Genomic DNA, 11,449 nt, shown 5'->3' with positions numbered 1-11,449 from the left:
TTATCGCAACTAAACTAAATGAGTTCTGGTTTTTATCGTTCTTGCAATCTATGGAGAGGAGTTCAGTTGGATACGGAGATTCTAGTAGCTCCTGATCAGGGAGCTGGTTTAGTGAGTTTGCTTTATCGTTTGACACTCTTCTTTTTATGGTTTTTGTTACTATTGTCTCGGGTTTATCGTTGTTTTTGATGAATTGTTTATAGTCTTTTGTGTTGAAGCGTGTAGAAACTGATGAGTCTCACCCAAATTTGGAAGCGTCGGAGGCCTCTATCGCGGTAAAAGAGGTATGCATTTGTTAGCTTTGCATCAGAGTGAATCGTGTTTTTATTTTGTTGACTGTTTTTGTTATGGGTCCGAGCGTAGGATCGCGTCACGGGTCGCTCCACCACAGGAACCTCAGATCTTTCCTTGCCCTTAGCCTTGCGTACAGGCCCTATTTTGACTATCTCAGGGGTGATTTGTCCAAGAGATCACCGAACTCTCCCTCACTCTCTTTCTTGACTGAATATTCGATATCCTCATTCAATAATAGCATCTCCTTAAATAATAGATTACAAGAGGAGGGTTCCTTGTTGGATTCGGCTAGGTTAGTCCTAAACGGACTCAAACTCCTACTTCTAATTAGACTACTTACTTTTAATGGTACTACAATTCCTTCTAAGAATAGGGGATAAGATAAGGGAGAATGGGATAAGGGATAAGGGATAAGGCGCGTTCTCTTGTCGTGTCCAGATAAGCGTGGGCCCACCCTATGAGCTATCCTGTGGGCCCTGCTCTGCTGCTGCTGCTGGTGAGCGTACGCGCAGTGCGTGGCGCCGCTACCGCGCGGTGCTGCGCGCGACTCTTGGTGCCGCTGTCGTGCGGTGCCTGTCGTGTGCGCGCTGCTGCCTCAACTACTGCCGTGTGGTGCGGGTGCTCATAACATCACTCCCCTCTTGGACTACGAGCTTGTCCTCAAGCTCAAGGTCTGGATAAGCGTTATGGAGGTCGGTCTAGGGAATCCAGGTCGCCTCTGTTGGGGGTAGTCCCTCCCATTCGACTAAAACCTCGAAGGTGCCTTGGTGGATGCAGGACCGGATGAGGGCACGGGGCTGGAGGATAGGTCTGCCCTCCTGTAAGGGGGGTAGGGGAGGCACATGGTCGGTAGGGGTGCCAACATAAAGCTTTAAGAGGAATACATGGAAGATATCGTGGATCCTGCTGTGCTCCAGGAGCTCGAGTTGATAAGCTACCTTCCCTATCTTCCTTAGAATCTTGAAGGGCCCGTAGAATTTGGGGGCCAGCTTAGGGGGCCCCCGGCGCCTGAGGTACAGCTGCCTGTATGGTTGGAGTTTCAGCCAAACGTACTGCCCTGGTTCGAAGGTGACTTCGCGGTGCTGCTGATCGTAGGCGTGTTTCATACGTGCCTGCACCTGCTGTAGGCGCAAGGAGACTTTAGCCAGGAGGGCATCACGGGCTTGTAGGCTGTGGTCCACTTCTTCTAGCCACGTTGAGCCCGGCTCGTAGGACAGAAGGCGTGGAGGATCTCGACTGTACACAACTCTGAAGGGAGTCATTCCAAGGGAGGAGTGATAGGATGTATTGAAGCAGTATTCAGCCCATGGGAGGTACTCCACCCAGCGGCGCGGCTGGTCCCCCACAAAGCAGCGAAGGTACATCTCAATTGTCCGGTTCACCACCTCTGTTTGGCCGTCTGACTGTGGATGGTAGACTGAGGAGAAGGCGAGGGCCGTGCCTTGTAATCTAAAGACCTCCTTCCAGAATGTGCTTGTGAAGATCGGGTCCCGGTCACTGACGATGGATTCAGGGAGTCAATGTAGGCGAAAAATGTGGGTGAAGAAGGTATGGGCGACCGAGACTACGGTATAAGGATGGGATAAAGAGAGGAAGTGAGCATATTTGGAGAACCGGTCCACTACCACGAACAGGACTGACTTCCCCCCGACTTTGGGAAGCCCTTCGATGAAATCCATGGCAATGTCGGCCCAGATCTGCGTTGGGAGGGAGAGGGGTTGGAGCAGGCTTGCAGGGTGCAGATTTTCCCATTTTTGCTGTTAGCACACTGTACAATTCTGGATAAAGTCCCGTACCGAGGCCCTCATAGCTTGCTAGTGGAAGTCAGCATGAATGCAATGCAGCATTTTTTGAATGCCCTCGTGTGTCGAGTGGTGTATGCTGGCGATGATGGAGGGGATGAGGGGGCAATCAGCGGGTAGGTAGATCTTCTTTTTGTAAAATACCAGCCCATCATGGAGAGACCAGTTCGGGTTAGCAGACCCCGACTGTATTTGTTGGACCATGTTGTTCCATTCTGATGATTGTGGCAGTGTGTTCCGAATGTCTTCTAGCAGGGTGGCTCGTGGTTGGGAGATCGCATGGAGGAGCATACTATCTTCTTCTCGTCGGGACAGGGCATCCGCTGCACGATTCAGGGATCCTGCCTTATAGTCCACTCGGAAGTCGAACCCCAGAAGCTTGCTGACCCAATGTTGCTATGGGGAGGTGGTCAGTCGTTGTTCCAGCAAGTATTTGAGGCTATAGTGGTCTGTTTTGACGACGAAGGGTCTGCCCCACAAGTATGGCCTCCAGTGCTGTACTGCCTTGGCTAGGCCAATGAGCTCGCGTTCATAGGCGGGTAATTTGAGATGGCGGTCAGCTAGCTTGCGGCTGAAGAAGGCTATTGGGTGCCCTTGCTGTTGAAGGATGGCTCCTATGCCCGTGCCGGAAGCATCACACTCGACTGTGAACTCAAGATCAAAGTTTGGTAGCTGGAGGACTGGTGTGGAATAGAGGGCTTCCCTTAGGTCTACGAAGGCTGCCTCGGCTGTGCTATCCCAATGGAAGGCATTTTTCTTGAGCAGGTTGGTATGCGGGGCTGCTAACAGGCCGTAATTCCGTACGAACTTTCGGTAGTACCCTATTAGCCCTAGGAACCCACGGAGGGCCTTGGCGGACTGTGGCTGGGGCCAGTCCTTAATGGCCTGAATCTTGGAGCTATCCACAGTTACACCTTGCCCGCTGATTACATGTCCAAGGTAAATGACTTGGTGTTCCCCAAAGGAACACTTGGATCTTTTAAGGAAGAGTCGGTGCTGCTTTAGGAGCTCGAGCACGACCCGCAGGTGTTGAATGTTTTCCACCCACGTCTTGCTATAGACCAAGATGTCGTCGAAGAAGACCAGTACATATTTACGGAGGTGGGAGTGGAAGACTTCATTCATCAGGGCCTGGAATGTGGAAGGGGCGTTGCAGAGGCCGAATGGCATAACTAGGAACTCGAAATGGCCATGATGCGTCCTGAAGGTTGTCTTTTCTACATCTACGGAAGACATCCTAACCTGGAAATAGCCAGACCTGAGGTCTAATTTTGAGAAGAATTGTGCGCCGTGGAGTTCGTCCAATAATTCGTCTACGATGGGGATCGAGAACTTGTCCTTGACGGTTTGGCTGTTGAGTTCCCTATAGTCTACACAAAATCTCCAAGTCCCATCCTGTTTGGGCACCAACAGAACTGGGGAGGAAAAAAGGGGAGTGGCTGGGCCGAATGATCCCCTGCTGTAGCATATCTGCGCATTGCTTCTCTAACTCATCTTTCTGTCGGTGGGGGTAGCGATAGGGCCGAACAACGACCGGGTTTGACCCTACAATTAGAGGGATCCGGTGGTCGCAGGCTCTAGGAGGTGGGAGGCCCTTGGGTTCTTGGAAAACGGCCGAGTAATCGGTGAGAAGTCTCTCCACATCCGTTGTGCGCGAATTCTCCCCCTGGAGTGCATGCAGTTGTGTCTTGGTCCTTGTCCGGGTTCCCTGCCAAGTAACCGGTTTGCCATCTAATTGGAAGGTCATGGTCAGGGCAGTGAAGTCCCACAGGATTGGGCCTAGCGTGATCAGCCATTTGACGCCTAGGACGATGTCAAATTCATCCAAGGACAGTACAAATAAATCTGCTTGGAAGGATACTTTTTCAACCTGAATCCTAGTGTTCTTGCAGATACCGGGGCTGTGGACTCTTTCCCCGTTCGCCACGGCTACCTATAGTTGTGTCCTGACTTCCATGGGCATCTATAACTTGTGGGCCACCTGATTGCTGATGAAATTGTGGGTGCTTCCAGAGTCTACCAAAATGCACACGGGTTTCCCCATCACTAGTGCCCTTAGTTGCATCGTCTGGGAGGTTCTGATCCCTGTAATTGCGTGAAGTGCAATCTCGGGTTCAGTTGGTGACGGCTCTTCCTCATCCTCTTCAGTCTCGTCTACTAGAAGGCAGAATAGTTTCTTGCATCTATGCCCTGCGGAGTATAGATCATCGCAATTGAAGCACTGCCCCTTCGCGTGCCGTTCTACCATCTCGGCTCGGGACAGACGCCGGATGGGAGGTGACACCCTGCTGCTCCCTATCCATGATACTGATCTGGAGGGGTTAGCGGTGTGGGTCCTCTGCTCCCTAGTGGGCGCAGGGGTAGACACTCCCGCTGGCCTTGACGGTGCCCAAGTCGTGGCTGACCGTCTAATGCTAAAGGGTCCCTGAGTAAGCTGTATCTTCCATTCAAAGGCGCGGGCGAGGTTCATTGCCATAACCAGATTTGGGGGGTGCTGCATCTCTACGTCCACCCTTAAGGGTTCTACCATATAAGAGAATATATGGAAGGCATATTCAAAAGTTAGTACACAGATTGTATCGTTGAAAGCATCAATTTTCTCATAGCAATAAGATATATGGATACATCAAGGCTTTATCACAGAATGTGAACTGTTGATATGTGTACTAGGAATTGAGTACAATTATTCATAAGTAAAGTACAACCACATAAGAAAACAAAAATATTGAAGCAGTATACATTTACTTCTGAAGTGAGTACATGCAGTAATGAAATTACATAAGTTCAATTTTACTAGAAGTATGGTTTCAACCAATAGCCATTGATTGTTTCATCATCTTCCTCTATATCCACAGTCTTTAACACATAATAGCCTAATGCATGGGCTTCTTTTATCACATACGGCCCCTCCCATGTTGGGGTGAATTTTCCCGCAGACTTGCCATGTCTAACATTTATCGTCATTTTGAGCACCTTGTCTCCTTCTTTAAAGTTTCTAGGTCTCAAAAGTCTGTTGAAGTTTGTGGCTAGAGCTTGTTTATATTTGGTATGCTTTTGCATGGCCAAATTTCTGGCTTCATCAATAACTTCAAGCTTATCTGCGAATAAGTGGTCCATGTCTTCTGGTGTAACCTTTTTATCCATTGCAAAGGCTACTTGGGCAGATACGGCCCGTATTTCTGCTGGTAGTACTGCTTCCTGGCCGTATACCAATGAGTAGGGCATCGCTTGTGTTCTCTTCCTAATAGTGGTGTGATAGGTCCAAAGGGTTTCTGACAGTTTTTCTGTCCAATCCTTTTGATTATCAGCCACTGTTTTACTTAACATCCTTAGTAAGGTCTTGTTTGTGGCTTCTGTTTGTCCATTGCCTTGTGGATAGTATGTTGTTGATATCCTTAGTCTTGCACTGTATTGCCCTATAAGATCACAGACTTCTTGATTTTTTATGGATAGGCCGTTGTCTGTCAGGATCTTCATTAGGACTCTAAATCTGTGAACTATGTTTTGCCTTAGGAAGTTGGCTATGTTGTCTGCGTAGATTCTTCGCAAAGGTATGGCCTCTACCCATTTGGTGAAATCATTTGTGGCCACTATGATAAAGCAGTACCCTTTGGAAGGGGGATGTATCTTGCCTATGAGGTCTACTCTCCAAGTATGAAAGGGTCAGGGTGTGATGATTGGGTGAAGGCTGTTGGTGGGTTTGTGGATTCTTTCACCATGGATTTGGCACTTGTGACATTTTCGCACATGCCTCTGAGTATCCTCCATCATAGTTGGCCAGTAGAAACCTAGGTGCAAGACATGAGTGTATAGTGCTAGCTGTCCCTGGTGAGCGGCTGGTTCGGAGCCATAAGCTGCCTCTAGTATTTCTTCAATTTCATCGCCAGCCAGGCATCGCAAAGGTTTCCCTGTATATGACTTCCTGTATAGCATCCCGTCTTGGAGATAGAACAGCCTAGCCTTAGATAATAACCTTCTTCTCAATGTAGTATCAATGGGCAGTGTATGATCTTGCAGATAGCTTATATACATTCTTCTCCAGTCCACCTCACAAACCACAAGTCTAGAGGATGCACTTAATGCATTAATGCATTCCCACTATAGTCTAGAGGATTCTGACTTATGGGATGCACTTAATGCATTCCCACTATAGTCTAGAGGATTCTGACTTCATCACAGGGCAATAATACCCTAACCTTTGTAATTTTCAAAATAGGGTGCTTGTGATGTCTCCATAATGGGTCTTACGCACTTCATTCAGGACTACTTCGGCCTCATCCTTTCCTAAGCATCTTGTTCTCACCCTGTTCGACTGTCTATGGTACAGTACCCCATTCACTAGTTGAAACTTTGCGACCAACTTGTCGTCCTGTGTTCCTATGGCTTGACTCTTTAACTTTTGGACTATGTCATATCTCCAATCATCCGTTGTTACTTAATCATCTCCTTCTACCCAATCTTTCAATTTGACGATTGATTGCTTATCTATAGACTGGATGGTGATCTTATGGGCTCTTTGTTGGACGGTATTTTGGATCCTAGAGTCGCTAGTGCAACGGCAAACCTGTTCTTGGCTCTATTTTGATGCTTGAAATCTACCTCCAGGTTGCGGACTAGCTTCTGAATCAAGGTTCTGTATGGAAAGATAGTTGATTCCTTTACTATTGTACTTCCATCAAGCTGGCCAATCACCAATTTGGAGTCTCCGACCACCTTGATTTTCTTTGCGTCGGACTCTATTGCTTTGAGCAGACCAAGACCTAGGGCCTCATACTCTACTATGTTGTGAGAACAGGGGAAGTGGGGCTTGAAAGAATAGGCAAATGTGTGTTCGTCAGGCGAGGTTAGGGTAACCCAGTGCTGGCGAGGCGCTAGTGCTACTTCCGTCAAAAGTCAAGATCCACTCACTACTTTTGGCCACGGCAATCATAGGTATGTCTCTTGGTATTTCATCTAATATAGGAAAGTCACCACTTGAGGCGAAGGTGACCAACAACTTTGCTGCTGCTTGACACTTAATAGCCCTTGGCTGAGTATATTCTATCATATACTCACTAAGTTGCATCATCCATTTAACGAGTCTGCCAGAGAGGGGAGGTTTGTCCATGAAGAACTTTATTGGGTCATTCCGTGCGATGAGTCTGACTCTTTGACCTAGGATGTAGTGCTTGAACTTCTGTGTAGCAAAGACCAACGCCAAACACTGTTGTTCCATATGGGAATAGTTTTTCTCGACTGGTTTGAGGGTCCTACTATGATCAATGGTGAGATGGTGTAGGTATTAACATAATTTGTTGACAATAAAAGAAATCTCTGGATGAGTAATCGTCAAATACTGGAGAGCACCAACCAGCTTTCTATAATTAGTAGGGTCTTGGAGAGGTGTACCACCAAGAGAGAGAGATATATGTCAAGAGTGATAGGCATGTTGATGGGTTTGGCGGAATCCATGCTTGATTTTTAAAGTAGATCAAATATGTATTTCCGTTGGGAGAGATGAATGCGGGTACTAGAGTAAGAAACCTCGATGCCCAGAAAATAATTGAGTGTGCCAAGGTCCTTAATAGAAAATTTAGAACCAATGGTGGATATGATAGAAAGAACATTCTGAGATGAAGACCCGATAATAATTATGTCATCAACATAAACGAGTACCAACAAGATGCCAACAGTTGAATGTTGAATGAAGAGAGAGGAATTTGATATAAAGGGCTGAAAACCCGAGGCAACAAGAAAGTCACGAAGCTTGGAACACCAAGCCCGAGGAACCTGTTTGAGCCCATAAAGAGCTTTGTGGAAGCGACAAACATGCTTAGGCTTTTTAGAATCAATGAAGCTAGGGGGTTGAGACATGTATACAACCTCTTGGAGATCCCTATGTAAGAAAGTAGTGTTTACATCAAGCTGTTGTAAAATCCAATCATTGGCAAGGGCAAGGTGTAGAACCACCTGAAGAGTCACTGGCTTAATAACAAGGCTGAAAGTGTCTGTATAGTCGAGACCTTCACGTTGTGTGTAGCCCTTGGCTACCAACCTGGCTTTGAAGCGATCAGTGATACCATCAAGATCATGTTTTACCTGAAATACCCACTAGATCGGACGACATTGGCCTCAGTGGGTAAGGGGCAGAGTGTCCAGGTGTTATTAGCATGAAGTAAAGTTATCTCGTCCTGCATAATAGCATGCCATTGAGGTAGGAGTAAGGCTTGATGGACAAATTTGGGTTATGTTGTGTTGAAAGGTAAGGGGTATTTGGTCGATAGATATAGCTTTGGTTTGCGAGTGACGATGTGCTGGTGGGCAAAGAGGTTCATTGGATGGACAAGGTGTGTCAATGGTGGAGCATAGGGATGCATTGGATGGGTTAGATGGGGTTGGGATAGGAGGATCATGGGGTGATGGTTGTGGAGTGGGGAGAGCAACAGAGGAGTGAAAGTATCATGAAAATGAAGAGGTGATGAGGGTATGCTGGGAGAGGTGTGAATAGCAAAAGGGAATTGTGATTCATTGAAAACAACATGCCGAGAGATAAACATTTTACCTGATGATACGTGATAGCATTTATAGCCTTTGTGACAATTTGAATATCCCATGAAAATGCAAGATAAACTTTTGTAATCTAGTTTATCATCACCATAAGGTCGAGTGTAAGGGAAGAACTTACACCCAAAGACCCGTAGAGAAAGATAATTTGGGTCATTGCCAAAAAGACAGGTCCATGGAGTTCTATAGTTAAGAACCTTCGTAGGAAATCTATTGATGAGAAATACTACAGTTTGCCTTAGTCCAAAAACATGGTGGTATTGATGCTTTTTCCATCAAGGTTAAGCCGAATTCAATAATATGACGATATTTCCTCTCAGCAGACCCATTTTGTTGTGGAGTGTGTGGGCATGAGAGTCAATGAATAATACCATGTTGATCAAGAAAAGAACCCAGTTTCTTATATTCTGAGCCACCACCAGTTTGCAATATTTTTAATTTGTGATTCAATAGATTCTCAACTTGTGTCTTGAAAGAGATAAGTATAGAGGGAACTTCACTTTTATGAGTATAGAGGGAACTTCACTTCAATAGATTCTCAACTTATTCTTCTGCACTACGTGCTTCACTATGTTGGGAGCAGGATGACCCAACCTTTAATGCCAAATGTCAAGATCAACCCATTCACCAATATATGCTTGAGGACTACTAATAACTAGGGGAGTCGGTTCATCATGAGAAAGCTTATAAAGGCCAAAATCAAGAGTTCTGATGAACCCAAAAATGGTCCCACCAATAGATGAGGCACAATATCTGTCCACTCCCTTAGGTCTGATGAGGTGGCTCAGATCGGGTTGAGCCTGTCGTGTGAGTCGAGCTACAGTGCTGAGCTATGAGGTCGAGTTGGGGGTCCAAGTTGAGAGCTAAAAAGGAAGAGAGGTTAGAGTGCCTAGGTATATTTTTACCAAGGGGGACACTCCGATGCTTAAGTTAGTGAGTGATCCTATATGAGAGAGGATACGAGAGAGTTAGAGTTTATGTGCGCACACCTTTTGGAGTGGTCTTGGGGTCATTTTATAGCTACCTGAGGTTCAGGTGCTATTTGGTAATGTCTCTGAGACTTGCACGGAGCTGTTTCCTAAATCTAGGGGTGTACTAGTCAGTTGTTTGCTAGATCCATGTGGCGGTTACGGGTCGCCTACTGGTCTAGGGGCGGTCAACTTGGTGGACCGTTCTCTGTGTTGCGGTTATAGCGCTTACGCAAGCATTGTTTGCAGGGCAATTTCAGGCGAGCTGGGGGCTGACAGAGGATCGAACTCGCCCTAGCTTGGTCGTATATCTAAAGCTGTCTGCCACGTGTTACTCTAGCGAGCTATTCTATTGTGTCGAACGTTGTGGGCCGATCTTGCTCTAGCTTGGCTTCGTACTTGATATTGACTGTTACATGTCGAGCCGGAGAGCTGTCTTGCTAAGTGGGATGCTACGTCACTGATAGTGTCCACGTGTCCATCATAAAGTGGGTTAACCAAAACGCCCCTCATTAATAGCCCCCCACTCTCAAGTCATTATTTAGCAAATGAAGAGAGTAGAAGTTTTTTTTGGGGGCAGTTTGGGTTTACCTAGCTTCTGTCTACAGGTTTGGTCGGTCCAGTTGAGCTTTCCATTGCTTGGTCCATGCATTCAGTTCAGCTTATTTGATTTGGCGTGTTTAGTTAGTCTCGCTTTGGCGGGCTTTTGAATTTTCAAAAATGTGCGCTTCCTTCAATTTCCGTGATTGGTGCAAAATGCGTGCCTTTTTCAAATTTTGCGCTTGGCGCACTAACGGATTCGGCACGTGTGTTTGCTCGCAGCTATCAACAACCTGTCAGTCACAGGCACCGCTGAGATGTGGGAGACATGCACCTATCTCTTTCAAATCTAGGTAGTTAATTCTTCTTGTCCTGCGAGCTTTTAAATAAGGGGAGCCCTTGAGGTCCCCACTTTGTCTTTGGACTTTCCGAGTGAGGTAAGGGTTTGGAGTTTCCTACTGAGGAGAGCTCTGTTTCCCGTGGGTGAGATGTGTTTTTCTTCTGTCAGTCCAGCGGTGGTTGTTTCCAAGTCCTTTCCAGCATCTCTTCCAGTGAGTATTCCACTTCCTCCTATGAAAATTCCCTTGACATTTTCTATGATAGGGAAATGGTGGGTAGAGGGGAGGAGGACGAGGTTGCAACAACTTCTTTTGGGGGAACCGATTTGTCAGGGGATGAGGTGGTAGAGTTGTGTCATAAATACGAGATCCTAGATGAGTACTAATGGATTATGCCTAGTCTTGGTCATTATCCTAGGGAGCATGGCCCGGAAGATTTATATGTCTACGAAGAGTCTTTGGCGGCTGTTCTTCATTTTCCCCTTCATATCATCATCATTGCTGCCCTAATGCGCTATTGGGTGTCCCTTGGCCAGCTCACTCCTAAGAGGTTAGGACGCTGATTGGGTTAATCAGTTTGTTCCATCACCACGGTTTTCCTCTAAGAAATGAGGCCCTCTCGGCTTTAGTGCATATGAAGCGGGTTTTGGGTCCCTTCTATTTTTATCTCCCCTTTCATAGTGGGAAGAAAATGTTTATCTTCCCAAATAAGGTTAGGAATTGGAGGAATCATTTCTTTTTTCTTGAGAAGGGCAGGTGGTTGGGGCTGTAGTACCACTTGGTACAGCTCTCCTCAAAATGTTCCTAAGTGCAAGGATGACAAGCTATGGGATGCCTTTCAGCGGCTCATCCGAGAACGTGTTAAAATTAAGGATTTTCTGGCCGATTCAATGCTTGTGTAAGCGGGCCTGAGCCGGATAGGTGGGTCGGATGCCTCGCCACTTATTGCACATTCAGTTCAGAT

Source organism: Nelumbo nucifera, chromosome 2, assembly GCF_055504915.1.
Source record: "Nelumbo nucifera cultivar China Antique chromosome 2, China Antique-T2T, whole genome shotgun sequence".
Lineage (NCBI taxonomy): Eukaryota > Viridiplantae > Streptophyta > Magnoliopsida > Proteales > Nelumbonaceae > Nelumbo > Nelumbo nucifera.
The sequence above is the reverse complement of the archived record's forward strand: the minus strand, read 5'-3'. Positions refer to the sequence as shown.